Source organism: Pan paniscus, chromosome 8 (assembly GCF_029289425.2).
Source record: "Pan paniscus chromosome 8, NHGRI_mPanPan1-v2.0_pri, whole genome shotgun sequence".
Classification (NCBI taxonomy): Eukaryota; Metazoa; Chordata; class Mammalia; order Primates; family Hominidae; genus Pan; species Pan paniscus.
In genome coordinates this window covers 106786413-106813674 of record NC_073257.2, presented here as the reverse complement: position 1 = coordinate 106813674, position 27262 = coordinate 106786413, and positions in this window count along the sequence as shown.

The window sequence follows — 27262 nt, the reverse complement described above, 5'->3', positions numbered from 1 at the left end:
ATGGGGATGGCATTGAATCTATAAATTGCCTTGGGCAGTATGGCCATTTTCACAATATTGATTCTTCCTAACCATAAGCATGGAATGTTCCTCCATTTGTTTGTATCCTCTTTTATTTCATTGAGCAGTGGTTTGTAGTTCTCCCTGAAGAGGTCCTTCACATCCTTGTAAGTTGGATTCCTAGGTATTTTATTCTCTTTGAAGCAATTGTGAATGAGAGTTCACTCATGATTTGGCTCTCTGTTTGTCTGTTATTGGTGTATAAGAATGCTTGTGATTTTTGCACATTGATTTTGTATCCTGAGACATTGCTGAAGTTGCCTATCAGGTTAAGGAGATTTGGGGTTGAGATGATGGGGTTCCCTAGATATACAATCATGTCATCTGCAAACAGGGACAATTTGACTTCCTCTTTTCCTAATTGAATGCCCTTTATTTCTTTCTCCTGCCTTATTGCTCTGGCCAGAACTTCCAAAACTATGTTGAATAGGAATGGTGAGAGAGGGCATCCCTGTCTTGTGCCAGTTTTCAAAGGGAATGTTTCCAGTTTTTGCCCATTCAGTATGATATTGGCTGTGGGTTTGTCATAGATAGCTCTTATTATTTTGAGATACATCCCACCAATACCTAATTTATTGAGACTTTTTAGCATGAAGGGCTGTTGAATTTTGTCAAAGGCCTTTTCTGCATCTATTGAGATAATCATGTGGTTTTTGTCTTTGGTTCTGTTTATATGCTGGATTATGTTTACTGATTTGTGTATGTTGAACCAGCCTTGCATCCCAGGGATGAAGCCCACTTGATCATGCTGGATAAGCTTTTTGATATGCTGCTGGATTTCGTTTGCCAGTATTTTTTTCAGGATTTTTGCATCGATATTCATCACGGATATTGATCTAAAATTCTCTTTTTTTGTTGTGTCTCTGCCAGGCTTTGGTATCAGGATGATGCCAGCCTCATCAAATGAGTTAGGGAGGAGATGAGCTGTTAGTCTGATGGTCTTCCCTTTGTGGGTAACCCGACCTTTCTCTCTGGCTACCCTTAACATTTTTTCCTTCATTTCAACTTTGGTGAATCTGACAAATACGTGTCTTAGAGATGCTCTTCTCAAGGAGTATCTTTGTGGCATTCTCTATATTTCCTGAATTTGAATGTTGGCCTGCCTTGCTAGATTGGAGAAGTTCTCCTGGATAATATCCTGCAGAGTGTTTTCCAACTTGGTTCCATTCTCCCTGTCACTTTCAGGTATACCAATCAGACACAGATTTGGTCTTTTCACATAGTCCCATATTTCTTGGAGGCTTTGTTCATTTATTTTTATTTTTTCTCTAAACATCTCTTCTCACCTCATGTCATTCATTTGATCTTCAATCACTGATACCCTCTCTTCCAGTTGATAGAATTGGCTACTGAAGCTTGTGCATTTGTCACGTAGTTCTTGTGCCATGGTTTTCAGTTCCATCAGGTCCTTTAAGGACTTCTCTGCATTGGCTATTCTAGTTAGCCATTCATCTAATCTTTTTTCAAGGTTTTTAACTTCTTTGCCATGGGTTTGAACTTCCTCCTTTAGTTCAGAGAAGTTTGATCATCTGAAGCCTTCTTCTCTCAACTCAACAAAGTCATTCTCTGTCCAGGTTTGTTCCATTGCTGGTGAGAAGCTGTGTTCCTTTGGAGGAGGAGAGGTGCTCTGATTTTTAGAATTTTCAGTTTTTCTGTTCTGTTTTTTCGCCATCTTTGTGTTTTTATCTACATTTGGTCTTTGATGATGGTGATGTACAGATGGGGTTTTGGTGTGGATCTCCTTTCTGTTTGTTAGTTTTCCTTTTAACAGTCAGGACTGTCAGCTGCAGGTCTGTTGGAGTTTGCTTGAGGTCCACTCCAGACCCTGATTTCCTGGGTATCAGCAGCAGAGGCTGCAGAACAGTCGATATTGCTGAACAGCAAATGTTGCTGTCGGATCATTCCTCTGGAGGTTTTGTCTCAGAGGGGTACCCAGCTGTATGAGATGTCAGTCTGCCCCTGCTGGGGAGTACCTCCCAGTTATGCTACTCAGGGTTCAGGGAACCACTTGAGGAGGCAGTCTGTCCGTTCTCAGATCTCAAACTCCATGCTGGGAGAAACACTACTCTCTTCAAAGCTGTGAGCCAGGGACATTTAAGTCTGCAGAGGTTTCTGGTGCCTTTTGTTTGGCTATGCCCTGCCCCCAGAGGTGGAGTCTACAGAGACAGGCAGGCCTCCTTGAGCTGTGGTGGGCTCCACCAGTTCGAGCTTCCTGACTGCTTTGTTTACCTACTCAACACTCAGCAATGGCGGGTGCCCCTCCCCCAGCCTTGCTGCTGCCTTGCAGTTCAATCTCAGACTGCTGTGCTAGCAATGAGTGAGGCTCCATAGGCATGGGACTCTCTGAGCCATGCACAGTATATAATCTCCTGGTGTGCCATTTGCTAAGACTGTTGGAATAGTGCAGTATCAGGGTGGGAGTGACCCAATTTTCCAGGTGCCATCTGTCACACCTTTGTTTGGCTAGGAAAGGGAATTCCCCGTCCCCTTGTACTTGCCGGGTGAGGTGATGCCTTGACCTGCTTCAGCTCACACTCAGTGCACTGCACCCGCTGTCCTGCACCCACTGCCTGACAAGCCCCAGTGAGATGAACCTGGTACCTCAGTTGGAAATGCAGAAATCACTCATCTTCTGTGTCACTCATGCTGGGAGCTATAGACTGGAGCTGTTCCTATTCAGCCATCTTGGATGATTTGCTTTTTTAAGAAGTTTAATGATCATGGCTAATATAAGCAAAATACATAGCATATATAGTGGCTGACTTTTCAAATAAAATCTCTAATCACAAAACACTTCCATTACCATTTTCCTTCAGGCAAAAAAATTATAGCAAATGACTGTGAAGCAAAGCAAATTATACCTTACAACTTCAAATGTTTGTCTTCTGGCAAAATGCATTATTTTATTCCACTATTTCTGACAATAACACATAAAAGAAAAAAATACTCCACAGGAAATATTTGCTTTACAATAACATATTTTAATTATTGGCCTCTATTAATACAGAAGGCATGTTGAGGAATGTTCCTTTAATATAACATATAAACTTTAATAACTGGCCTCCAGTAATACAGAAGGTTATAAAAGACATTAAAGGTTATATGTGACAAGCCCACAGCTAACAACATATTTAATGTAGAAAAGCTAAAAGCTTTTCCTGTAAGATCAGAAGTAAGACAAGAATGCTCTCTCTCACCATTTCTGTTCAACAGAGTACTGGAAGCCCTAGTCAGATCAATTAGATGAAAGAAAGAAAATATTCATATAGCAATATTCATATTCAAAAGGATGCATTCATATAGGAAAGGATGAAATGAAATTGTCTGTTTCCTGATGGCATAATCTTATATCTAGAAAATCCTAAAGACTTCAGTACAAAAGTGTGAGAACTGATAAACAAATTCAGTAAACTTTCAGGATACAAAATAAACAGGCAAAAATCAGTGGCATTTCCATACATTAACAACAAACTGCCTGAAAAAGAAATTAATAGAACAATCAATTTACAGTAGCATCAAAAAATAAAATACTTAGGAATAAATTTAACCAAGGAAGAGAAACTTCTATATACTGAAAACTACAAATCACTGATGAAAGAAATTGAAGATGACACAAATAAATGCAAAAATACCCATGTTCAAGGATTGGAAAAACTAATGGTGGCAAAATGTCCATACTAACCAAAGCAATATATAGATTCAATGCCATCTCTATCAAAAGTTTTATCTCTTTCTTCACATAAATAGAAAAAAAAATCTTAAAATTTGTATGGAACCACAAAATACCTCAAATAGCCAAAGCAATCTTAATCAAAAAGAATAAAGCTGGAGGCATCACACTATTGAATTGCAAAATATGTTACAAAGCTATAGTAAACAAAACAGCATAGCATTGGCATAAAAACAGACACATTAATTAAAGGAAAAGGATAGAAAGTCCTGAAATAAGCCCACACATCTATAGTCAATTGATGTTTGACAAAGGTGCCAAGAACATACAACGGGGAAAGCACTCTTCAGCAAAGGGTGTTGGGAAAACTGGATATTCATAGGCAAAAGAATAAAAGTGAACCTTAATCTCACCTTATACAAGAATTAACTCAAAATGAATGAAAGCCTTAAGCATAAGACCTGAGAAAAACTCCATGTCATTGGTCTAGGCAAAGATTTCTTGGATATGATCCTAAAAGCACAGGCAATGAAAGCAAAACCAGACAAATGAGATTCTGACAACCTAAAAAGCTTCTGCACAGCAAAGGAAACAAGTCATAGAGTCAAGAGACAATCCATGGATTGGGAGAAAATATTTGCAAATCAGACATAAGGGGCTAATACACAAAATATATAGAAACTCAATTTAATCAATAACAAGAAAATAAATAATTCTACTTAAAACGAGCAATGGGGTCAAGTGCAATGGCTCAAGTCTGTAATCCCAGCACTTTGGGAGACCAAGGTGGGTGGATTGCTTGAGTCCAAGAGTTGAAGACCAACCTGGGAAACATAATGAGACCACATCTCTACAAAATATTAAAAAATTATACAGGCATGGTGGCATGCACCTGTAGTCCCAACTACTTGAGGGACTAAAGTGGGAGGATGGCTTGAGCCCAGGAGCTCAAGGTACAGTGAGCCATGATCCCATCACTACACTCCAGCCTAGGCAACAGAGAAAAACCCTGTCTCTAAAAATAAATAAATAAATAAGTTAGTAAAATGGGCAAAGGATTTGAGTAGACATTTTTCAAAAGAAGACATACAAACAGCCAATAAATATATTTTTTAGTACTCAACAAATTTAATCATCAGAGAAATGCAAATTAAAACCACAATGAGATATCACATCACAACTCTTAGATTGGCTATTATTATGTATATTTCAAAACAGCTATAAAAGAGAGGATTTTAAATGTTCTTACTAAAAAGAAATGACAAATATTTGAGATGATGGATATGCTAATTATCCTGATATGATCAATTCACAATGCATACATGTATCAAAATGTAATATTGTACCCCATTAATATATACAATTATCATTTATCACTTAAAAATAAAATAAAACTTTAAGAATCGTGAGGTTAAATACACCTTATACGTTACTAGAGGAGCATAAAGCATACTTACATTGGTTAAGGATTTGCTCATGTCCTTAACATCTAACTGCAGGATATTTCCAATAATCAGGAGAGGAGTAGGGCCAAACAGGAGCCTCCCTCTTCCAGAGCTCTGACTCCAGAGTGAAAGGAGAAACAAACAGAAGAGACAGAGCACCAGAGCCACAGCTGGATCCATTGAAGGCTTCTCTTCTTAGTAAGACAACTGTAGGCTTTCACTTTAAGGCTTTTATGACACTCCCTGCCAATCCACCTGTGATTCTGACTCTGTGACCCGTCAGAAAGAAGCATTTTAATCTCTCTTCTGAATGAACATTGGCTAACTGAAAAAGATAAAAATAAGGTGTTTTTTTTTCTTGTTCTCCTTTCCAAAGCCCCACCCTGGTTTAACTAGTCTGAAGCAGGGCCCAAGTGTTTGTTTGTTTGCTTGTTTGTTTGTTTTTAGATGGAGTTCGCTCTCGTTGTCCAGGCTGGAGTGCAATGGCAAGATCTCAGCTCACTGCAACCTCTGCCTCCTGGGTTCAAGAGATTCACCTGCCTTAGCTTCCAGCATAGCTGGGATTACAGGCATGCGCCACCACGTCCGGCTAACTTTTTATTTTTAGTAGAGATGGGGTTTCACCATGTTGGTCAGGCTGGTCTCAAACTCCTGACCTCAGGTGATCCACCTGCCTCGGCCTTCCAAAGTGGTGGGATTACAGGCATGAGCCAGCGCGCCCCGCCAGGCCCAGGTTTTTTTAAACACTCCAGGTGGTTCCACTGTGCAGCCAAAATTGAGAACCAATGAAGTAAACTTCTTCATCAAAAAATTACTCAAAAGTTTGGATTCTTAGATTGATGACCAGTTGGAAATATAACTTTGAGGGCAATCTATGTATTATATCCCTTGTATGTACAATAATGTTTATCCTATTGAGGGGAGTTAGCCAGCTTGCTTTAGGCAGGCAGTAAGGGAAGGGTCCCCAGAGAACCTCCAACCCTTCCAGGTCATTGCCCAATCCACAAAAACCCCAAGTACTTACACTAGATGTTTTGTGCAGATAAGGGAACTTGCACAGGGAGCTTGCCTAAATATGCCCACAGTGAAAAATTCCTACCTTTAACACATGCGCAGGAAGGGAAATAAATCAATATGGAGTGGCTTAGACTAAGAGCCCACACGCGCAATGGAAGGAAGGGTGGAAACACCAGGAATTCGCGCCTTATGCAAATAAGTATCCCAGCCTCATCAGCTTTTCTACAAAAGTATTGGTATTCAACTGTGAAGTGGCAATCTGCAACCTGCTTTCAGGGCCTCTCTCTTTGCTGAGAGTTTCCTTTCACTTAATAAATTCTACTCCACTCACTCTCCAGTGTCTGTGTGCCTAATTCTTCCTGCATGAGACAACTCGGACCTAGCTGAGCTAAGGATCTGCAAGACTGCAACACTATAATGCTTTCTCAAACACTAGATCATTTTCCTTGAACATGAGATCCTTTTGAAATATTTTAGTGTAGTACTAACATTACAGCTCCCTAAACATAAAACAGCTAACAAACTCATTCATCTTAAATGGCTAAACAGATTATCAATTAACTAGCTAAGTAAACATACACACCTTTTTCCACTAAACCCCCTGAAAAACACTGGATGGCTGAGAATACTATTTCATATTTTTCAAATGGGGAAAGGGAGACTCTAGGAGAACAGATGACCTGTTCAGTGTCCCACAGCTCATAAATGGCAGGCTGGGATTTGAACTGAGATCTTCTGATGCCCACTGTGGTGCTTTATCATTTACACCAGAACTGCCTTGAGAACAGTTTTAGTAAAATTAAATAAATCCTACAACGATTCATCACTCTGAATGTACACCACACTGTTCACAAAATAACAGGGCTGTACATTCTCAAGAGAAGTAAAAACTAGGGTTTCTCCCCTCTCCGTCACTGCAGAGGTGAAACCTACTCAGTATAACTGAGGAAAGAGCCAATCTCAGAGAATTTAGTGGGTAAGATCTCAGAAACTACGGCTTCTCAACCTCCCAGTTGCCTCCAGACACAACTGTTTCTGTTGCTTTTTTGGTCGTCTGTGTCAGAAATAATGGAATGAAATATTGCACAGCAAGGAAGGGGAATTATAGGCAGAACAACAGGCATGGGCTTCAGTGGTGAATGGGAGGTAGGGAAATCATTAAACAGACCCATGGCACAGAACAAACACAGTTGTGCAGACCCGAACAGGAGATGACATTTAGTGCTCATGAGGCTCTATATATCACTAAAATGATACATACATTTCTAGATCACTAATGGCAATGCTTGTACAAAGGCATATTCTGTAAACATATCATTGTGGTATTCTAAATGACTAGCACAGCTTTTTGTTTACTTTATTTCTATTGTATATATTTAAGGTAAACAACATTGGTAGACATACATAGAGTGGAATTATTACTACAGTTAAACAAGTTTACATATTCATCAATTCTATAATTACCTTCTTTTTTCGTGGTATAAGCACCTAAAATCTACTCTTTTAGCAGGTTTTCAGGGTAGTGTATTAACTATATTACTCTTGCTGTTTATTAGATTTTTAGACTTATTCATCCTATCTAACAGCAAATTTGTGCCCCCTCTCACTTTTGGTAACCACCATTCTACTCTCTGTTTCTATATATTTGACTTTTTAAAGATTCTTCATATAAATGAAATCATGCAGTCTTTTTTCATCTGCATCTGGCTTATATCACTTAGCATAATATCCTCCAGGTTCATTCCATGTTGATGCAAAAGGCAATATCTCCTTTTTAAGTTTAAAAATATTCCAATGAGTATATAAACATACACCACAATTTCTTCATCCATTTATTTGTCCATGAACACTTAGGTCATTTCCGTATCTTGGCTATTGGAAATAATACTGGATTAATGCAGTTATTTCTAACTGCAATGAGGAAAATTCAAGCTTTGTCAAGAACCCATATCAACAATGTTTTATCAAACATGTTTACAGGGATTCTGACAATTTACAGAGAATTTTTATACCCATCATAACCCTTTTGATTCTCTCAATTACCCTTGCCTGTGGTAAAATTATTCCCACTTTAGAGATAAGGAAGCTGGGCCTTAGAGATTCAGTATTTTGTTCAAGGACACAGAGACTGAAGATGGTAGGGCCAAGGCTGGAACCCTGTGCCCTAACTCTTACATCATTCCCTCCAAGCAAGAAATTCAATCCACCCGAGACACCAACATTTACTTACCATGTACTATGAGGCAATATTTCATTACTCAGGATAATCAGTGACTTTCAAATACACATTAACCAACTCAGCAGTTGCAACACAGGTTGATTACAATTAGGGTGTGGTTTTGTAACCTTTAGAATTTGAGTCAGTGGAGGTTTTGGTGAATAATTTATCTGAGACAAAGAGAAACAGTTATTTTACTGCTTGGCTCACGTAGCTCTGAACTCTCAAAGAAGTGCACTACCTTGTTTTAGATAAAATGATCTCCATGCCTTTCTTTAAAACAATCATTTTATTTCTTGAAAAATGGGTCTCTGTTCCTCCTTTCTGTTGAGACTTCTGCCGGTCCTTTCAAAGAATGAAAGAAACAGATAATTAGAGACAGAAGGGGTCTTAGAGATCCACTAGCCTAATCCCTACTTTATTATTAGAAATGAGGAATTGGTGAATAAGTGAGGTGAACTGTCGCTAGTGCATTAGTACACAATCTTCCTTTTTAGAATCCAGGTTTTAATTCCCAGTTCAGTGATTCTCACATTGCAGAGATTTCTTATCATTGCCCAGATGGTCAGGAGGGCATCTGGCTGAAGCCCTCCACAGTCACGGAGTAATGCAAACCATAGCTTGGGTGGAATTGTGAATGCAAACTGCTTCTTTTTAAATAAACCTTTTCAATGGAGTGTAATATACAAACAGAATGTTAGAAACTTCCTAAATGTATATAGCTCAATGAATTATCATGAACTGAATATATCTGTGTAATCATCACACAGGTCAAGAAAAATAATTTTGCCAGGACCCCAGAAGCCCCTTTATGTCTCCTCCTACCTTCCTCTCCCACTAGATAATTCCAGTATTATGCCATAGATTAGTGTTGCCTGTTTGTGAACTTAACATTAATGGAATCATATTATGTATTTTTTAGTATCTAGTATTTTCTTTTTTTTTTTTTTTTTGAGACAGAGTCTCACTCTTGTTGCCCAGGCTGGAGTGCAATGGCACAATCTCAGCTCACTGCAATCTCCACCTCCCGGCTTCAAGCAATTCTGCTACCTCAGCCTCTTGAGTAGCTGGGATTACAGGCATGTGCCACCACTCCCGGCTAATTTTTTGTGTTTTTAGTAGAGATGGGGTTTCTCCATGTTGGTCAGGCTGGTCTCGAACTCCTAACCTCAGGTGATCCACCCTCCTCGGCCTCCCAAAGTGCTGGGATTACAGGCATGAGCCACTAAGCCTGGCCAAGAATCTAGTATTTTCACTTAATTTTGCTTGTGAGATTCATTCATGTTGTCACGAATAGCAGTACGTAAGTTAGGGTTAGAGTGTTTTATTTTATAACAATTCCAAAATTTATCTTTTCATTGTATTATTATGAAATTTTGAGATGATTCTAGTTTGTGGTTATTGTGAATAGTGCTGTTATTACTCTAATACATTGTTATCCCAATATAAGGATTTATGTTGATATAACTATGAGCATAATTGCTGGATGTGCATGTGCTCGGTTTTATGAATGACTGCCAAAGAATTATCCCAGGGTTTTAGTAAATTCACAACTGTACTGAGAGTGCCAGCTGCTTCTCTTTCTTGCCAACACTTAGCATATTGTCTTTTTTCATTTTAACCATTTTGATGTGTGTGTAATAATATCTTATTAGGTATATCTCCTAATGCTATCCCTCCCCCCTCCCCCCACCACACAACAGTCTCTGGTGTGTGATGCTTCCTTTCCTGTGTCCATGTGTTCTCATTGTTCAATTCCACCTATGAGTGAGAACATGCAGTGTTTGGTATTTTGTCCTTGCGATAGTTTGCTGAGAATGATGGTTTCCAGCTTCCTTCATGTCCCTACAAAGTACATGAACTCATCATTTTTTATGGCTGCATAGTATTCCATGGTGTATATCTGCCACATTTCCTTAATCCAGTCTATCATTGTTGGACATTTGGGTTGGTTCCAAGTCTTTGCTATTGCAAATAGTGCCACAATAAACATACGTCTGCATGTGCCTTTATAGCAGCATGATTTATAATCCTTTGGGTAGATACCAAGTAATGGGATGGCTGGGTCAAATGGTATTTCTAGTTCCAGATCCCAGAGGAATTGCCACACCAACTTCCACAATGGTTGAACTAGTTTACAGTCCCACCAACAGTGTAAAAGTGTTCCTACATCTCCACCTCCTCTCCAGCACCTGTTGTTTCCTGACTTTTTAATGATCGCCATTCTAACTGGTGTGAGATGGTATCTCATTGTGGTTTTGATTTGCATTTCTCTGATGGCCAGTGATGATGAGCATCTTTTCATGTGTTTTTTGGCTGCATAAATGTCTTCTTTTGAGAAGTGTCTGCTCATATCCTTCACCCACTTTTTCATGGGGTTGTTTGTTTTTTCCTTGTAAATTTGTTTGAGTTCATTGTAGAGTCTGGATATTAGCCCTTTGTCAGATGAGTAGGCTGCAAAAATTTTCTCCCATTCTGTTGGTTGCTTGTTCACTCTGATGGTGGTTTCTTTTGCTGTGCAGAAGCTCTTTAGTTTAATCAGATCCCATTTGTCAATTTTGGCTTTTGTTGCCATTGCTTTTGCTTTTGGTGTTTTAGACATGAAGTCGTTGCCCATGCCTCTGTCCTGAATGGCATTGCCTATGTTTTCTTCTAGGGTTTTTATAGTTTTAGGTCTAACATATAAGTCTTTAATCCATCTTGAATTAATTTTTGTATGAGGTGTAAGGAAGGGATCCAGTTTCAGCTTTCTACATATGGCTAGCCAGTTTTCCCAGCGCCATTTATTAAATAGGGAATCCTTTCCCCATTGCTTGTTTTTGTCAGGTTTGTCAAAGATGAGATAATTGTAGATATGTGGCATTATTTCTGAGGGCTCTGTTCTGTTCCATTGGTCTATATCTCTGTTTTGGTACCAGTACCATGCTGTTTTGGTTACTGTAGCCTTCTAGTATAGTTTGAAGTCAGGTAGTGTGATGCCTCCAGCTTTGTTCTTTTGGCTTAGGATTGACTTGGCAATGTGGGCTCTTTTTTGGTTCCATATGAACTTCAAAGTAGTTTTTTTCCGATTCAGTGAAGAAAGTCATTATTAGCTTGATGGGGATGGCATTGAATCTATAAATTACCTTGGGCAGTATGGCCATTTTCATGATATTGATTCTTCCTACCCATGAGCATGGAATGTTCTTCCATTTGTTTGTATCCTCTTTTATTTCCTTGAGCAGTGGTTTGTAGTTCTCCTTGAAGAGGTCCTTCACATCCCTTTTAAGTTGGATTCCTAGGTATTTTATTCTCTTTGAAGCAATTGTGAATGGGAGTTCACTCATGATTTGGCTATCTGTTTGTCTGTCATTGGTGCATAAGAATGCTTGTGATTTTTGTCCATTGATTTTGTATCCTGAGACTTTGCTGAAGTTGCCTATCAGCTTAAGGAAATGTTGGGTTAAGACGATAGGGTTTTCTAGATATACCATTATGTCATCTGCAAACAGGGACAATTTGACTTCCTCTTTTCCTAATTGAATGCCCTTTATTTCTTTCTCCTGCCTGATTGCCCTGGCCAGAACTTCCAACACTATGTTGAATACGAGCGGTGAGAGAGGGCATCCCTGTCTTTTGGCAGTTTTCCAAGGGAATGCTTCCAGTTTTTGTCCATTCAGTATGATATTGGCTGTGGGTTTGTCATAGATAGCTCTTATTATTTTGAGATACATCCCACCAATACCTAGTTTATTGAGAGTATTTAGCATGGAGGTTGTTGAATTTTGTCAAAGGCCTTTTCTGCATCTATTGAAATAATCGGTGGCTGGAGGGCAGCCAAGATGGCTGAATAGGAACAGTTCCGGTCTACAGCTCCCAGCGTGAGTGATGCAGAAGATGGGTGATTTCTGCATTTCCATCTGAGGTACCGGGTTCATCTCACTAGGGATTGCCAGACAGTGGGCGCAGGACAGTGGGTGCAGCGCACTGTGTGCAAGCCAAAGCAGGGCGAGGCATTGCCTCACTCGGGAAGTGCAAGGGGTCAGGGAGTTCCCTTTCCTAGTCAAAGAAAGGGATGACAGCACCTGGAAAATCAGGTCACTTGCACCTTAATACTGTGCTTTTCCGACGGGTTAAACAATGGTGCACCAGGAGATTATATCCCACACATGGCTCGGAGGGTCCTATGCCTACGGAGTCTCACTGATTGCTAGCACAGCAGTCTGAGATCAAACTACAAGGCAGCAGCAAGGCTGGGGGAGGGGTGCCTGCCATTTCCCAGGTTTGCTTAGGTAAACAAAGCAGCTGGGAAGCTCAAATTGGGTGGAGCCCACCGCAGCTCAAGGGGGCCTGCCTGCCTCTGTAGGCTCCACCTCTGGGGCAGGGCACAGACAAACAAAAAGACAGCAGTAACCTCTCCAGACTTAAATGTCCCTGTCTGACAGCTTTGAAGAGAGCAGTGGTTCTCCCAGCATGCAGCTGGAGATCTGAGAATGGGCAGACTGCCTCCTCAAGTCGGTCCCTGACCCCTGAGCCACGAGCATCCTAATTGGGATGCACCCCCCATTAGGGGCAGACTGACACCTCACACGGCCGGGTACTCCTGTGAGACAAAACTTCCAGAGGAATGATCAGACAGCAGCATTCATGGTTCATGAAAATCCGCTGTTCTGCAGCCACCACTGCTGATACCCAGGCAAACAGGGTCTGGAGTGGACCTCTAGCAAACTCCAACAGACCTGCAGCTGAGGGTCCTGTCTGTTAGAAGGAAAACTAACAAACAGAAAGGACATCCACACCAGAAACCCATCTGTACATCACCATCATCAAAGACCAAAAGTAGATAAAACTACAAAGACGGAGAAAAAACAGAACAGAAAAACTGGAAAATCTAAAAAGCAGAGCACTTCTCCTCCTCCAAAGGAAGGTAGTTCCTCACCAGCAATGGAACAAAGCTAGACAGAGAATGACTTTGACGAGTTGAGAGAAGTCTTCAGATGTTCAAACTACTCTGAGCTACAGGAGGAAATTCAAACCAAAGGCAAAGAAGTTAAAAACTTTGAAAAAAATTTAGACGAATGTATAACTAGAATAAACAATACAGAGAAGTGCTTAAAGGAGCTGATGGAACTGAAAGCCAAGGCTCCAGAACTACGTGAAGAATGCAGACGCCTCAGGAGCTGATGCGATCAACTGGAAGAAAGGGTATCAGTGATGGAAGATGAAATGAATGAAATGAAGCAAGAAGGGAAGTTTAGAGAACAAAGAATAAAAAGAAACAAACAAAACCTCCAAGAAATATGGGACTATGAGAAAAGACCAAATCTACATCTGATTGGTGTACCTGAAAGTGACAGGGAGAAGGGAACCAAGTTGGAATACACTCTGCAGGATATTATCCAGGAGAACTTCCCCCATCTAGCAAGGCAGGCCAACCTTCAGATTCAGGAAATACAGAGAATGCCACAAAGATACTCCTCGAGAAGAGCAACTCCAAGACACGTAATTGTCAGATTCACCAAAGTTGAAAGGAAGGAAAAAATGTTAAGGGCAGCCAGAGAGAAAGGTCGGGTTACCCACAAAGGGATGCCCATCGGACTAACAGTGGATCTCTCGGCAGAAACTCTACAAGCTAGAAGAGAGTGGGGGCCAATATTCAACATTCTTAAAGAAAAGAATTTTCAACCTGGAATTTCATATCCAGCCAAACTAAGCTTCATAAGTGAAGGAGAAATAAAATCCTTTACAGAAAAGCAAATGCTGAGAGATTTTATCACCATCAGGCCTGCCCTAAAAGAGCTCCTGAAGGAAGCACTAAACATGGAAAGGAACAACTGGTACCAGCCACTGCAAAAACATGCCAAATTTTAAAGACCATCAAGACTAGGAAGAAACTGCATCAAGTAACGAGCAAAATAACCAGCTAACATCATAATGACAGGATCAAATTCACACATAACAATATTAACTTTAAATGTAAATGGACTAAATGCTTCAATTAAAAGACACAGACTGGCAAATTGGATAAAGAGTCAAGACCCATCACTGTGCTGTATTCGGGAAACCCATCTCACATGCAGAGACACACATAGGCTCAAAATAAAAGGAGGGAGGAAGATCTACCAAGCAAATGGAAAACAAAAAAAGCAGGGGTTGCAATCCTAGTCTCTGATAAAACAGACTTTAAACCAACAAAGATCAAAAGAGACAAAGAAGGCCATTACATAATGGTAAAGGGATCAATTCAACAAGAAGAGCTAACTATCCTAAGTATATATGCACCCAATACAGGAGCACCCAGATTCATAAAGCAAGTCCTGAGTGACCTACAAAGAGACTTAGACTCCCACACATTAATAATGGGAGACTTTAACACCCCACTGTCAACATTAGACAGATCAACGAGACACAAAGTCAACAAGGATACCCAGGAATTGAACTCAGCTCTGCACCAAGTGGACCTAGTAGACATCCACAGAACTCTCCACCCCAAATCAACAGAATATACATGCTTTTCAGCACCACACCACACCCATTCCAAAATTGACCACATAGTTGGAAGTAAAGCTCTCCTCAGCAAATGTAAAAGAACAGAAATTATGGCAAACTGTCTCTCAGACCACAGTGCAATCAAACTAGAACTCAGGATTAAGAAACTCACTCAAAACCGCTCAACTACATGGAAACTGAACAACCTGCTCCTGAATGACTACTGGGTACATAACGAAATGAAGGCAGAAATAAAGATGTTCTTTGAAACCAACGAGAACAAAGACACAACATACCAGAATCTCTGGGACACATTCAAAGCAGTCTGTAGAGGGAAATTTATAGCACTAAATGCCACAAGAGAAAGCAGGAAAGATCCAAAATTGACACCCTAACATCACAATTAAAAGAACTAGAAAAGCAAGAGCAAACACATTCAAAAGCTAGCAGAAGGCAAGAAATAACTAAAATCAGAGCAGAACTGAAGGAAATAGAGACACAAAAAACCCTTCAAAAATTAATGAATCCAGGAGGTAGTTTTTTGAAAGGATCAACAAAATCGATAGACCGCTAGCAAGACTAATAAAGAAAAAAAGAGAGAAGAATCAAATAGATGCAACAGCAAATGATAAAGGGGATATCACCACTGATCCCACAGAAATGCAAACTACCATCAGAGAATACTACAAACACCTCTACGCAAATAAACTAGAAAATCTAGAAGAAATGGATAAATTCCTCGACACATACACTCTCCCAAGACTAAACCAGGAAGAAGTCGAATCTCTGAATAGACCAATAACAGGAGCTGAAATTGTGGCAATAACCAATAGCTTACCAACCAAAAAGAGTCCAGGACCAGATGGATTCACAGCCGAATTCTACCAGAGGTACAAGGAGAAACTGGTACCATTCCTTCTGAAACTATTCTAATCAATAGAAAAAGAGGGAATCCTCCCTAACTCATTTTATAGATCTTTTAATTGTGGTGTTAGGGTGTCAATTTTAGATCTTTCCTGCTTTCTCTTGTGGGCATTTAGTGCTATAAATTTCCGTCTACATACTGTCTTGAATGTGTCCCAGAGATTCTGGTATGTTGTGTCTTTGTTCTCGTTGGTTTCAAAGAACACCTTTATTTCTGCCTTCATTTCGTTATGTACCCAGTAGTCATTCAGGAGCAGGTTGTTCAGTTTCCATGTATTTGAGTGGTTTTGGGTGAGTTTCTTAATCCTGAGTTCTAGTTTGATTGCACTGTGGTCTGAGAGACAGTTTGTTATAATTTCTGTTCTTTTACATTTAGTGAGGAGTGCTTACTTCCAATTATGTGGTCAATTTTGGAATGGGTGTGGTGTGGTGCTGAAAAGCATGTATATTCTGTTGATTTGGGGTGGAGAGTTCTGTAGATGTCTATTAGGTCCACTTGGTGGAGAGCTGAGTTCAATTCCTGGATATCCTTGTTAACTTTCTGGCCTCTTGATCTGTCTAATGTTGGCAGTGGGGCATTAAAGTCTCCCATTATTATTGTGTGGGAGTCTAAGTCTCTTTGTAGGTCACTAAGGACTTGCTTCATGAATCTGGGTGCTCCTGTATTGGGTGCATGTATATTCAGGACAGTTAGCTCTTCTTGTTGAATTGATCCCTTTACCATTATGTAATGGCCTTCTTTGTCTCTTTTGATCTTTGTTGGTTTAAAGTCTGTTTTATCAGAGACTAGGATTGCAACCCCTGCTTTTTTTTGTTTTCCATTTGCTTGGTAGATCTTCCTCCATCCCTTTATTTTGAGCCTATGTGTGTCTCTCCACGTGAGATGGGTTTCCTGAATACAGCATACTGATGGGTCTTGACTCTTTATCCAATTTGCCAGTCTGTGTCTTTTAATTGGAGCATTTAGTCCATTTACATTTAAGGTTAATATTGTTATGTGTGAATTTGATCCTGTCATTATGATGTTAGCTGGTTATTTTGCTCGTTACTTGATGCAGTTTCTTCCTAGCCTCGATGGTCTTTAAAATTTGGCATGTTTTTGCAGTGGCTGGTACCAGTTGTTCCTTTCCATGTTTAGTGCTTCCTTCAGGAGCTCTTTTAGGGCAGGCCTGATGGTGATAAAATCTCTCAGCATTTGCTTTTCTGTAAAGGATTTTATTTCTCCTTCACTTATGAAGCTTAGTTTGGCTGGATATGAAATTCCGGGTTGAAAATTCTTTTCTTTAAGAATGTTGAATATTGGCCCCCACTCTCTTCTAGTTTGTAGAGTTTCTGCTGAGATATCAGCTGTTAGTCTGATGGGCTTCCCTTTGGGGGTAACCCAACCTTTCTCTCTGGTGCCCTTAACATTTTTTCCTCCATTTCAACTTTAGTGAATCTGACAATTATGTGTCTTGGAGTTGCTCTTCTCAAGGAGTATCTTTGTGGCGTTCTCTGTATTTCCTGAATGTGAATGTTGGCCTGCCTTGCTAAATTGGGGAAGTTCTCCTGGATAATATCCTGCAGAGTGTTTTCCAGCTTGGTCCATTCTCCCTGTCACTTTCAGGTACACCAATCAGACATAGATTTGGTCTTTTCACATAGTCCCATATTTCTTGGAGGCTTTGTTCATTTCTTTTTATTCTTTTTTCTCTAGGCTTCTCTTCTCACTTCATTTCATTCATCTTCCATCACTGATACTCTCACTTCCAGTTGATCGCATCAGCTATGCAGGCTTGTGCATTCATGATGTTGTTCTCGTGCCATGGTTTTCAGCTCCATCAGGTCCTTTAAGGACTTCTCTGCATTGATTATTCCAGTTATCCATTTGTCTAATTTTTTTCAAGGTTTTTAACTTCTTTGCCAGTGGTTCAAACTTCCTCCTTTAGCTTGGAGTAGTTTGATCTTCTGAAGCCTTCTTCTCTCCACTCATCAAAGTCATTCTCCATCCAGCTTTGTTCCATTGCTGGTGAGGAGCTCTGTTCCTTTGGAGGAGGAGAGGTGCTCTGGTTTTTAGAGTTTCCAGTTTTTTGGCTCTGTTTTTTCCCCATCTTTGTGGTTTTATGTACCTTTGGTCTTTGATGATGGTGATGTACAGATGGGTTTCTGGTGTGGATGTCCTTTCTGTTTGTTAGTTTTCCTTCTAGCAGTCAGGACCCTCAGCTGCAGGTCTGTTGGAATTTGCTGGAGGTCCACTCCAGACCCTGTTTGCCTGGGTATCAGCAGTGGTGCCTGCAGAACAGCAGATATTGGTGAACCACAAATGCTGCTGCGTGATCATTCCTCTGAAAGTTTTGTTTCAGAGGAGTACCCGGCCATGTGAGGTGTCAGTCCTTCCCTACTGGGGGTTGCCTCCCAGTTAGGCTACTCAGGGTTCAGGGGCCCACTTGAGGAGGCAGTCTGCCCGTTCTCAGATCTGAAGCTGTGTGCTGGGAGAACCACTACTCTCTTCAAAGCTGTCAGACAGAGACATTTAAGTCTGGAGAGGTTACTGCTCTTTTTGTTTGTCTGTGCCGTGCCACCAGAGATGCAGCCTACAGAGGCAGGCAGGCCTCCTTGAGTTGTGGTGGGCTCCACCCAGTTTGAGCTTCCTGGCCACTTTGTTTACCTACTCAAGCCTTGGCAATGGTGGGCACCCCTCCCCCAGCCTCACTGCCACCTTGCAGTTAGAGCTCAGACTACTGTGCTAGCAATGAGTGAGGCTCTGTGGGCATAGGACCCTCTGAGCCATGTGCGGGATATAATCTCCTGGTGAGCAGTTTGTAGAGCCCATTGGAAAAGTGCAGTGTTAGGGTGGGAGTGACCCGATTTTCCAGGTGCCATCTGTCACCCCTTTCTTTGACTAGGAAAGGGAATTCCCTGACGCATTGTGCTTGCCAGGTGAGGCGATGCCTCACCCTGCTTTGGCTCATGCACAGTGCACTACACCCACTGTCCTGCACCCGCTGTCTGGCACTCCCCAGTGAGATGAACTCAGTACCTCAGTTGGAAATGCAGAAATCACCCATCTTCTGTGTCACTCACTCTGGGAGCTGTAGACTGGAGCTGTTCTTATTTGGCCATCTTCTCTTATTGTAGTGTTAATTTGCATTTCAGTGAAGCTTCATGATGCTGAGTGCTTTGGCACTACCAAGTCTTTTTTGAAGGGCTTGCATAGTTTAGGTATGAGTCCATTGTTGGCTTTATATATATCATTTATATATGTATATGCAATTGTGTATATATGTGTATATATATATGCATATATAATACAGTTATGTAATTTTAATAACTATAAATGTAACAAAAAGTTGGAAGTACAGAGCATTTTCTCTATTTTGAACATTTGAGAGTATTTTCTGACCTAAAGTTCCAAACCTGAAATATTTTAGTATATAGCTCTTATAAGCAAGGCAATTTGACTACATAACCAAAATAAAACCTTCAAATTCAGGAAATTAATATTGATGCAATAGGGCCATCTAATCCTCATTTCCATTAGTGTTTCCTCAGTAAGTACCAATGATATTCATTATATTCATTTCAGAATCCAGTTTGGAATCCTGAATTCCATTTTGCAACTAGTTGTCATGTCTCCTTAGTCAATCACAGCCTGACACAGTTCCTCAGTCTTTCCTCAACCTCCTTGACCTTGTCACTTTTGAAAAGCATAGGTTGGGAGTTTTTAAAATTTCTCTCAATTTGGGATTATCTGATGTTTTTTCATAATCAGATTCTGGTTATGCAGCTTTGGCAGGAATATCACAGAAGATGCTTTGACTTCTCATTGCAACATATCTGGTGACAAATAATTTCAATCTGTCGCATTATGGGTGATGTCTACTTTGATTTTTTATTATGGTGTCTGGTTGTGTCCTCCACCATAATGTTACTCTTCTTACATCTGTAATTAAGAAATACTTTGTGGGTAGATTCTTTGATTCTATATCTATTTGCGGGTAGACACTTTGATACTGTATAACTATAATATATAACTGTATATTCCCTATCAAGTTTTTAATGCATTCATGTATCATTATGGACATAATGATATAAATAAATCAATCACGAATTCAGTTGTGTTCAATGGGTTATAATCCATTATAACATTATTTACTTTGGTGCTCAAATTATCTTCTAATGACTGGATTCTGCGTCCCTTTTTCATTTCCCCCTCAATTCTTAAGCAATTCCTTACTTTCTGGCAGAGCAAGAAATTCCAGGCTCATCTTTTTTTTTTTTTTTTTTTTGAGACAGAGTCTTGCTCTGTCACCCAAGCTGGAATGCAGTGGTGAGATCTTGGCTCACTGCAACCTCTGCCTCCTGGGTTCAACCAATCCTCCTGTCTCAGCTTAGATTACAGGCACTTACTGTAGATTCTCACTGAAGAGGGAGGAAGACTTACACTTGTGACTCCTTCCCTCTGTTCCAACTCACCAGGAGAACTGATGGCCACTGGGGACCTCAAATGCTTCATAAGAAAAATGATCCTATCCCAATATCACCTCCTTGCCAAAATGCTGTCTTTGGGCTTCACCTGTTAATGTCATCATAGGCATCTTTCCCAAAAGCTTGGGTGTGGGACTTTGCGGCTTGAGGACAAAGTACAGAAGTAGCTCTGCTCAGCAGCCACAAGGGGCTGAAACAGAGTCAAGCATATCCCCAGGATTGGCATGTGGGAAGGTGTGAGAGAAGAAAGCACAGCTGAGGTCTCAGGAATTTAGGCAAGAAGTCCTGGGTCTGAGGCTCAGACCCTTCTTACACTACAAATGATAGATGAGGCTGTGCTGATTCTGAGCCTGGTCCAGAGCCACAAACATTTTCAGCAAAGCAGCTGTCAGACTCCTCAGCAGAACTGTGTCACAGATCCTTGGTGTCAGCCAGATCAAAGTTTGTAATGAGACTGTAGAAACTGCAGACTGTTTGACCACCACAGAGTCTCAGGTTTCCTATCTGTATGTGAATCCAACATTAGGAACTGCCTGTAGTAGGCAGTTCTTGCATTGCTATGAGAAATAGCCGAGGTCACGTAAGGTGCCTCACGTCTGTAATCTCAGCACTTTGGGAGGCCAAGGCAGGTGGATCGCTTGAGTCCAAGAGTTCTATACCAGCCTGGGCAACATGGTGAGACCCCATATCTACTAAAACACAAAAAATTAGCCAGGCATGGTGGCACATGCCTGTAATTCCAGCTCCTTGGGAGTCTGAGGCATGAGAATCACTTGGACCCTGGCAGCAGCGGTTGCAGTGAGCCAAGATCACACCACTGCACTCCAGCCTGGGTGACGAAGTAAGACCTTGTCTCAGAAAAAAAAAAAAAGAAAGAAAGAAATACCTGAGACTGGGTAATTTATAAAGAAAAGAGGTTCAGTTTGCTCACAGTTATGCAGGCCATCCAGGAAGCATGCCGCCAGCATCTCCTTGGCTTCTGGGGAGGGCTCAGGAAGCTTTCAATCATGGCAGAGGGCAAAAGGAGGAGCTGGCATCTCACAGGGTGAAAATGAGAACAGAAGGGAGGGTGGGGGTATAGGGGAGGGATAACATTAGGAGAAATACCTAATGTAGATGACGGGTTGATGGGTGCAGCAAACCAGCAGGGCACGTGTATACCTACGTAACACAACTGCACGTTCTACACATGTAACTTAGAACATAAAGTATAATTTAAAAAAATCAAAATACAACAAATGTTAGTGTGGATGTGGAGAAAAGGGAATACTTATACACTGTTGGTGGAATATAAATTATTTCAACTTCAATGGAAAACAGTATAGAGATTTCTCAAAGAACTAAAAATAGAACTACTATTCAATCCAGCAATCTCACTACTGGGCATATACCCAAAAGAAAATAAATAATTATATAAAAACACACCTTCCTTTATGTTCTTGCAACACTATTCACAATAGCAAAGTCAGGGACCCACTCTAAATGTCCATCAATGGTTGTTCAGATAAAGAAAATGTGGTGTATTTACACCATGGAGTAACACATAGTCATAAAAAACAGAAGAATGGAATTATGTTTTTTTCAGCAACATAGAAGGAGCTGGAGGCCATTATCTTATGTGAACTAACTCAGAAACAGAAAATCAAATACCACATGGTCTCACTTGTAAGTGGGATCTAAACAATGGGTACACGTGGACGTAAAGATGGAAATCATAGACACTGGGGACTCCAAAACTGTGGAGGACAGACTGGGGGGCAAGGGTTGGTGAATTACCTGTTGGATATAATGTTCCTCATTTGGGTAATGGGTATACTAGAAGACCAGTCCCCACCAGTACACAACATACCCATGTAAGAAATATGAGCATGTATACCCTGAATGTATAATACAACAAAATTTTTAAAAACCAACCTATGGAATGATACCAGATACCTTACAAGAGGATGTGGCAGTAGAAAGGATGAGAATGCCTTAGAAACAAAATTATTTTCTATGTCTTGTTTGTAGGTTATATAAATATGTTCACTTTACATTAATCCTTTGAGCTGTACATTTAGAATATGTGCATATTTTTCTATGTATGTTATACTTCAATGACAAAGCTTATATAAAAACAAAGTGTTCAGCAGAAGTAATATTTGAAGAAGTAATTACTGAGAATTTCCCAAAATTAAGGACAGACAGCAAACCACAGATCCAAGAACCTCAGAGAACACCAAGTAGGTTAGGTACCCAAAAGTCTACACCTAGGCACATCATATTCAAATGAAAAACGTAAAGACTAAGCAAAAATCTTGAAAGAAGCCAAGGGAAGAAAACATCCTAGCTATCTAGGAATGAGAATAAAACTTACATCAAACATCTCTTAAAAGTTCATGCAAATAAGAAGAGAGTGAAGTAAAATATTTAAAGTGTTGGAAAACATTCTCACCCATTTTGCTTTCTGTATCCATAAAACATCCTTTTTAACTGAAAGAGAAATAAAGACTGTCACCCACAGAAAGTTGAGAAAAGTTGTCTTTAGTTCCTGCCTTGCAAGAAATGTTAAAAGAATTTCCTCAGAAAGAAGAAAATGATACAAGCCAAATACTGACCCACATAAGGAAAAGAACAATGTTCGAGAAGGAGTAATTGATGGCAACATAAAACTTTTATTTCTCTTTTTTAATTATTCTGACAGATAGTAGTTTGTTCAAAATAATAATGACAACAATATATTTGGTAATTATAGCTTATGGATAGGTGGAATGAATGGCAGTAATCATATAAGGAACTGGAGGGAGGAATTAGGAATACTTTGTTACAGGTAGATGCACTACTCATGAAGCAGTGTAGTGTTATTAGAAAGTGAACTTGAATTAATTACAAATACAAATTGCAAACTATAGGGAAATTACTAAAGTAAATATTGAAATATAGTATGTTAAGAAGAGGAAATTAAATTACATAAAATGCTCATTTAAAACCATAGAAGGCAGAACAAGAATTGATGACAAAAACAGAAAAAGAACAAGGGCAATGAGTAGAAAACAGCAACTAATATGTGGTAGATATAATCCCACTATAACAAAATCACTTTAAACATAACTAAATACACCAACTAAAAGACAGAAACTATCACAGTAGATAAAAAACAAGGTCCAACTCTCTGTATGATACCAAAAGCTTGTTCTTTGAAAATAAATTTAACAAAACTCTAGCCAGTTTCACCAAGAGAAAAAAGAGACAAGACACGTTTTAATAATGTCAGAATTAAAACAGGGGCCATCACTACTGATACCTTAGACATTAAAAGGATAATAAAGATATATTACAGGCAAGTCTCTGTCCACAAACATGGTAATTTAGATGAAACAGATTAATTTCTTAAAGACACAATCTTCCAAAACCCAGTAAAGAGGAAATGGTAATCTGATTAAATCTTTATTTACTGACTTAATTGAATCAATAATTAATAACTTCCAGAAAAGAAAGCACAAGGCTTAATTATATTCACTCTTGAATTCCTCCAAACATTAAAGGAAAAATTTATACCAATTATCTTAATCTCTTCCAGAAAATAGTAGCAGAAATAAATATTTCTAACTCACTCTATGAGTCCAGCATTAACCTAACAGCAAAACTAGGCAAGGATATTAATAAAAAGGAACACTATTGACAAATATATCTAATCAAAATAGATGCCAAAAATTTCAACAAAATACTAACAAACTGCATTCAACAATACATAAAAATAATTATATTTCTAATCAAGTAGGATTTATTCCGGTATGCAAGGTTGGTTCAACATTTTAAAATCAACTAATGTGCTCCATCACATTATCTTGCTAAAATAGGTAAGTCAACATGATCAAATTAACAGTTGTAGAAAAAGTCTGTGACAAAATCCAGCACTAATCCATCATAAATTATCTCCAGCAAAGTAAAGATAGAAGAGAAACCTTCTCAATTTGGTAAAGAGCATCTACAAAAATCTTATAACTAACATTATTATTAAGGGTAAGAGACTTGAAACCTTCTGGCTATGAACAAGAACAAGGTAAGATATTTCCTCTCGCTACTCCTATTCAGCATCATACTAGAAATCCTAACTAATGCAATAAGAAAAAGAAACAAAAGATACACCAATAGGGAAGGAAGAACTAAAACTGTCATTGTTTGCAGATCACATGATTATCTATGTAGAAAATCCCCCCAAATTAAAAAATCTCTAAAAAAACAAAAGGAAATAAGAAAAACAAAAAACTCCAGAGACTAACAGGCAATTATAGTAAGGTAGTAGGATGCAAGGTTACTGTGCAGCAGTCAATTACTTTCTATTTGCTAGCAATGAACAGTTGTAATTTGAAACTAAAAGCAAAGTATCATTTATACCAGCAGCAAAATATATGACATACCTAGGTATAAGTCTGTCACAATATGAAGATTAAAGGAAAATGACAAAACTCTGATGAAAGAAACCAAAAAATCTAAATAAATGGAGAGAGATTCTAAGTTCATGAAGTCTCATTATTGTTGTCAGTCATTGTCTAATCTACAGACACAATGCCGTTACAATCAATATCATGCAACTTCTTTTCTAGATATTGACAACATGATTACAAAGTTTATGTGGTGAGAACACAAATCCAGAATAGCCACTATTGAAGAACAAAGTCAGAGGATTGACCCTACTTGACCCAACTTTAAGACATTTTTTAATTATGCAGAGTATGTTTTATTATTGTTATTATTTTATTTGTATACATTTATGGAATTTGTGTGTAGTTTTTTTTACATACATAGATTGTGTAGTGGCAAAGTCAGGGCTATAGGGTATTCATCATGCAAATAATGTACATTGTACCCATTAACTGATAACTCATTATCCTTCCCCCTGTCCCTCTTCATCTTTCTGAGTCTCCATTATCTATCATTCTGCTCTCTAAAGTCCATGTGAACACATTTTTAAGCTCCCACATATGAGTGAAAACACAATATTTGTCTTTCTGTGCCTGGCTTATTCCACTTACGATAATGACTTCTGGTTATATTAATATCACTTCAAATGACATGATTTGGGGTTTTTTTATGGCTGAATAGTATTTCATTTTGCATATATACCATATTTTTTTAAATCTGGTCATCTGTTGAACACCTGAGTGGATTCCACATATTTGATGTTGTAAATGGTGCAGTTGAAAATATACAAGTGCAGATATCTTATTGAAATATTGGTTTTTTTCTATCTGTTTAGATACCCAGTAGTGGGATTGCTGGATTGAATTGTAGTCCTATTTTTAAATTCTTTGAGAAATTTCTGTACTGTTTCACATAGAGGCTGTATACTAACTTACATTCCATCCAACAGTGTAAGAGTTTCCTTTGTTGTGCATCCACACCAACACCTGTTATTATTTTCTTTTTAGTAATAGCCATTCTTACTGGGGTAAGACAATATCTCATTGTGGTTTTGATTTGCATTTCCCTGATGATTAGTAATGTTAAGCATTTTTTCCTTTTGTTCACTGATCATTATTCTGGATATTGGTCCTCTCTCAGATGAATAGTTTGTGAATATTTTCTTTCACATAACAGGTTGCCTGTTCAATCTGTTTATCTTTTTTTTCTGTGTAGAAGCTTTTTAGTTTAATTAATTCTCACTTGTCTGTGTTTTTGTTGTCTGTATTTTCAATGTCTTCATCACAAATTCTTTGCCCATACCAAATCTAGAAGGCTTTTTCTAGGATTTTTTTCTAGTATTTTTATATGTTGCACCTTAGGTTTAAATCTGTAATCCATCTTGAGTTTATTATAGTATATGGTGAGAGATATGGGTCCAGCTTCACTTAACTGCATATGGCAGTCCAATTTTCTCAGCAATATTTATTGAAGATGGTGTCCTCTCCCCAAACATATGTTTGTTTTGGCTTTGTCAAAGGTTACTTGGCTGTACCTAAGTGGCTTTATTTCTAGGTTCTTCATTCTTTTCCATCAATCTAAATGTTTACTTTTATACCAGTACCATGCTGTTTTTCTTACTATGGCCTTGTACTGTAATTTGAAGTAATATAATTCCTCCAGCTTTGTTATTTTGCTCAGGATTTTACTTTGCTGTTTAGGATCTTTTGTTGTTCCATATGAATTTTAGTATTATTTTTACTAATTCTGTGAAAAAAATATGTACTTTGATAAGAATTGCATTGAATCTCTAGATTTCTTTGAGCAGTATGGATGGTTATTTTAACAATCATGAGCATAAGATGTTTTTTCATTTGTTTGGGTCATCTACAATTTTTTGTCAATGTTTTGCTGTCTTTCTGTAGAGATATTTTATTTCCTTTGTTAAATAGTTTTCTAGATATTTTATTTTTGTATATATTGCAAATTGGATCACCTTCTTGATTTCTTTCTCAATTAGATCATTATTTGTGTATAGAAATGCTACTGATTTTTGTAGTTTGATTTCATATCCTATAACTTTATTAAATTCATTTATCAAATCTAAGAGGTTTTTGGTGGAGTCTTTAAGTTATTTTGGATATAAGATCATATATTTAGCAAACAGGGATAATTTGACTTCCTCAATTCCAATTTGGATGCCTTCCATTTCTTTCTCTTTTCACTCTGGTTAGGACTTTCAGTACTATGTGGAATAGGAGAGGCAAAAGTGGGCATCTTTGTCTTGCTTCAGGTCTTAGTGGAAAGGCTTTCAGCTTTTCCTCACTCAATAAGATGTTAGCTCTTTGTTTGTCACATATGGCTTTTATTGAGGTATGTTCCTTCTATGCCTAGATGGTCGAGTGTTTTGTTGTGAAGAGATGTTGAATTTTATTAAAGACATTCTCTACATCTTTTGAGATGATGTTATGATTTTTGTCCTTCATTATGTTGATTTAATATATCACATATATTGATTTGTGTATGTTGAACCATCTTTGAATTTCTAAAATAAAACTGAATTAATCATGGTGTATTACCATTTTGATGTGCTGTTGGATTCAGTTTACT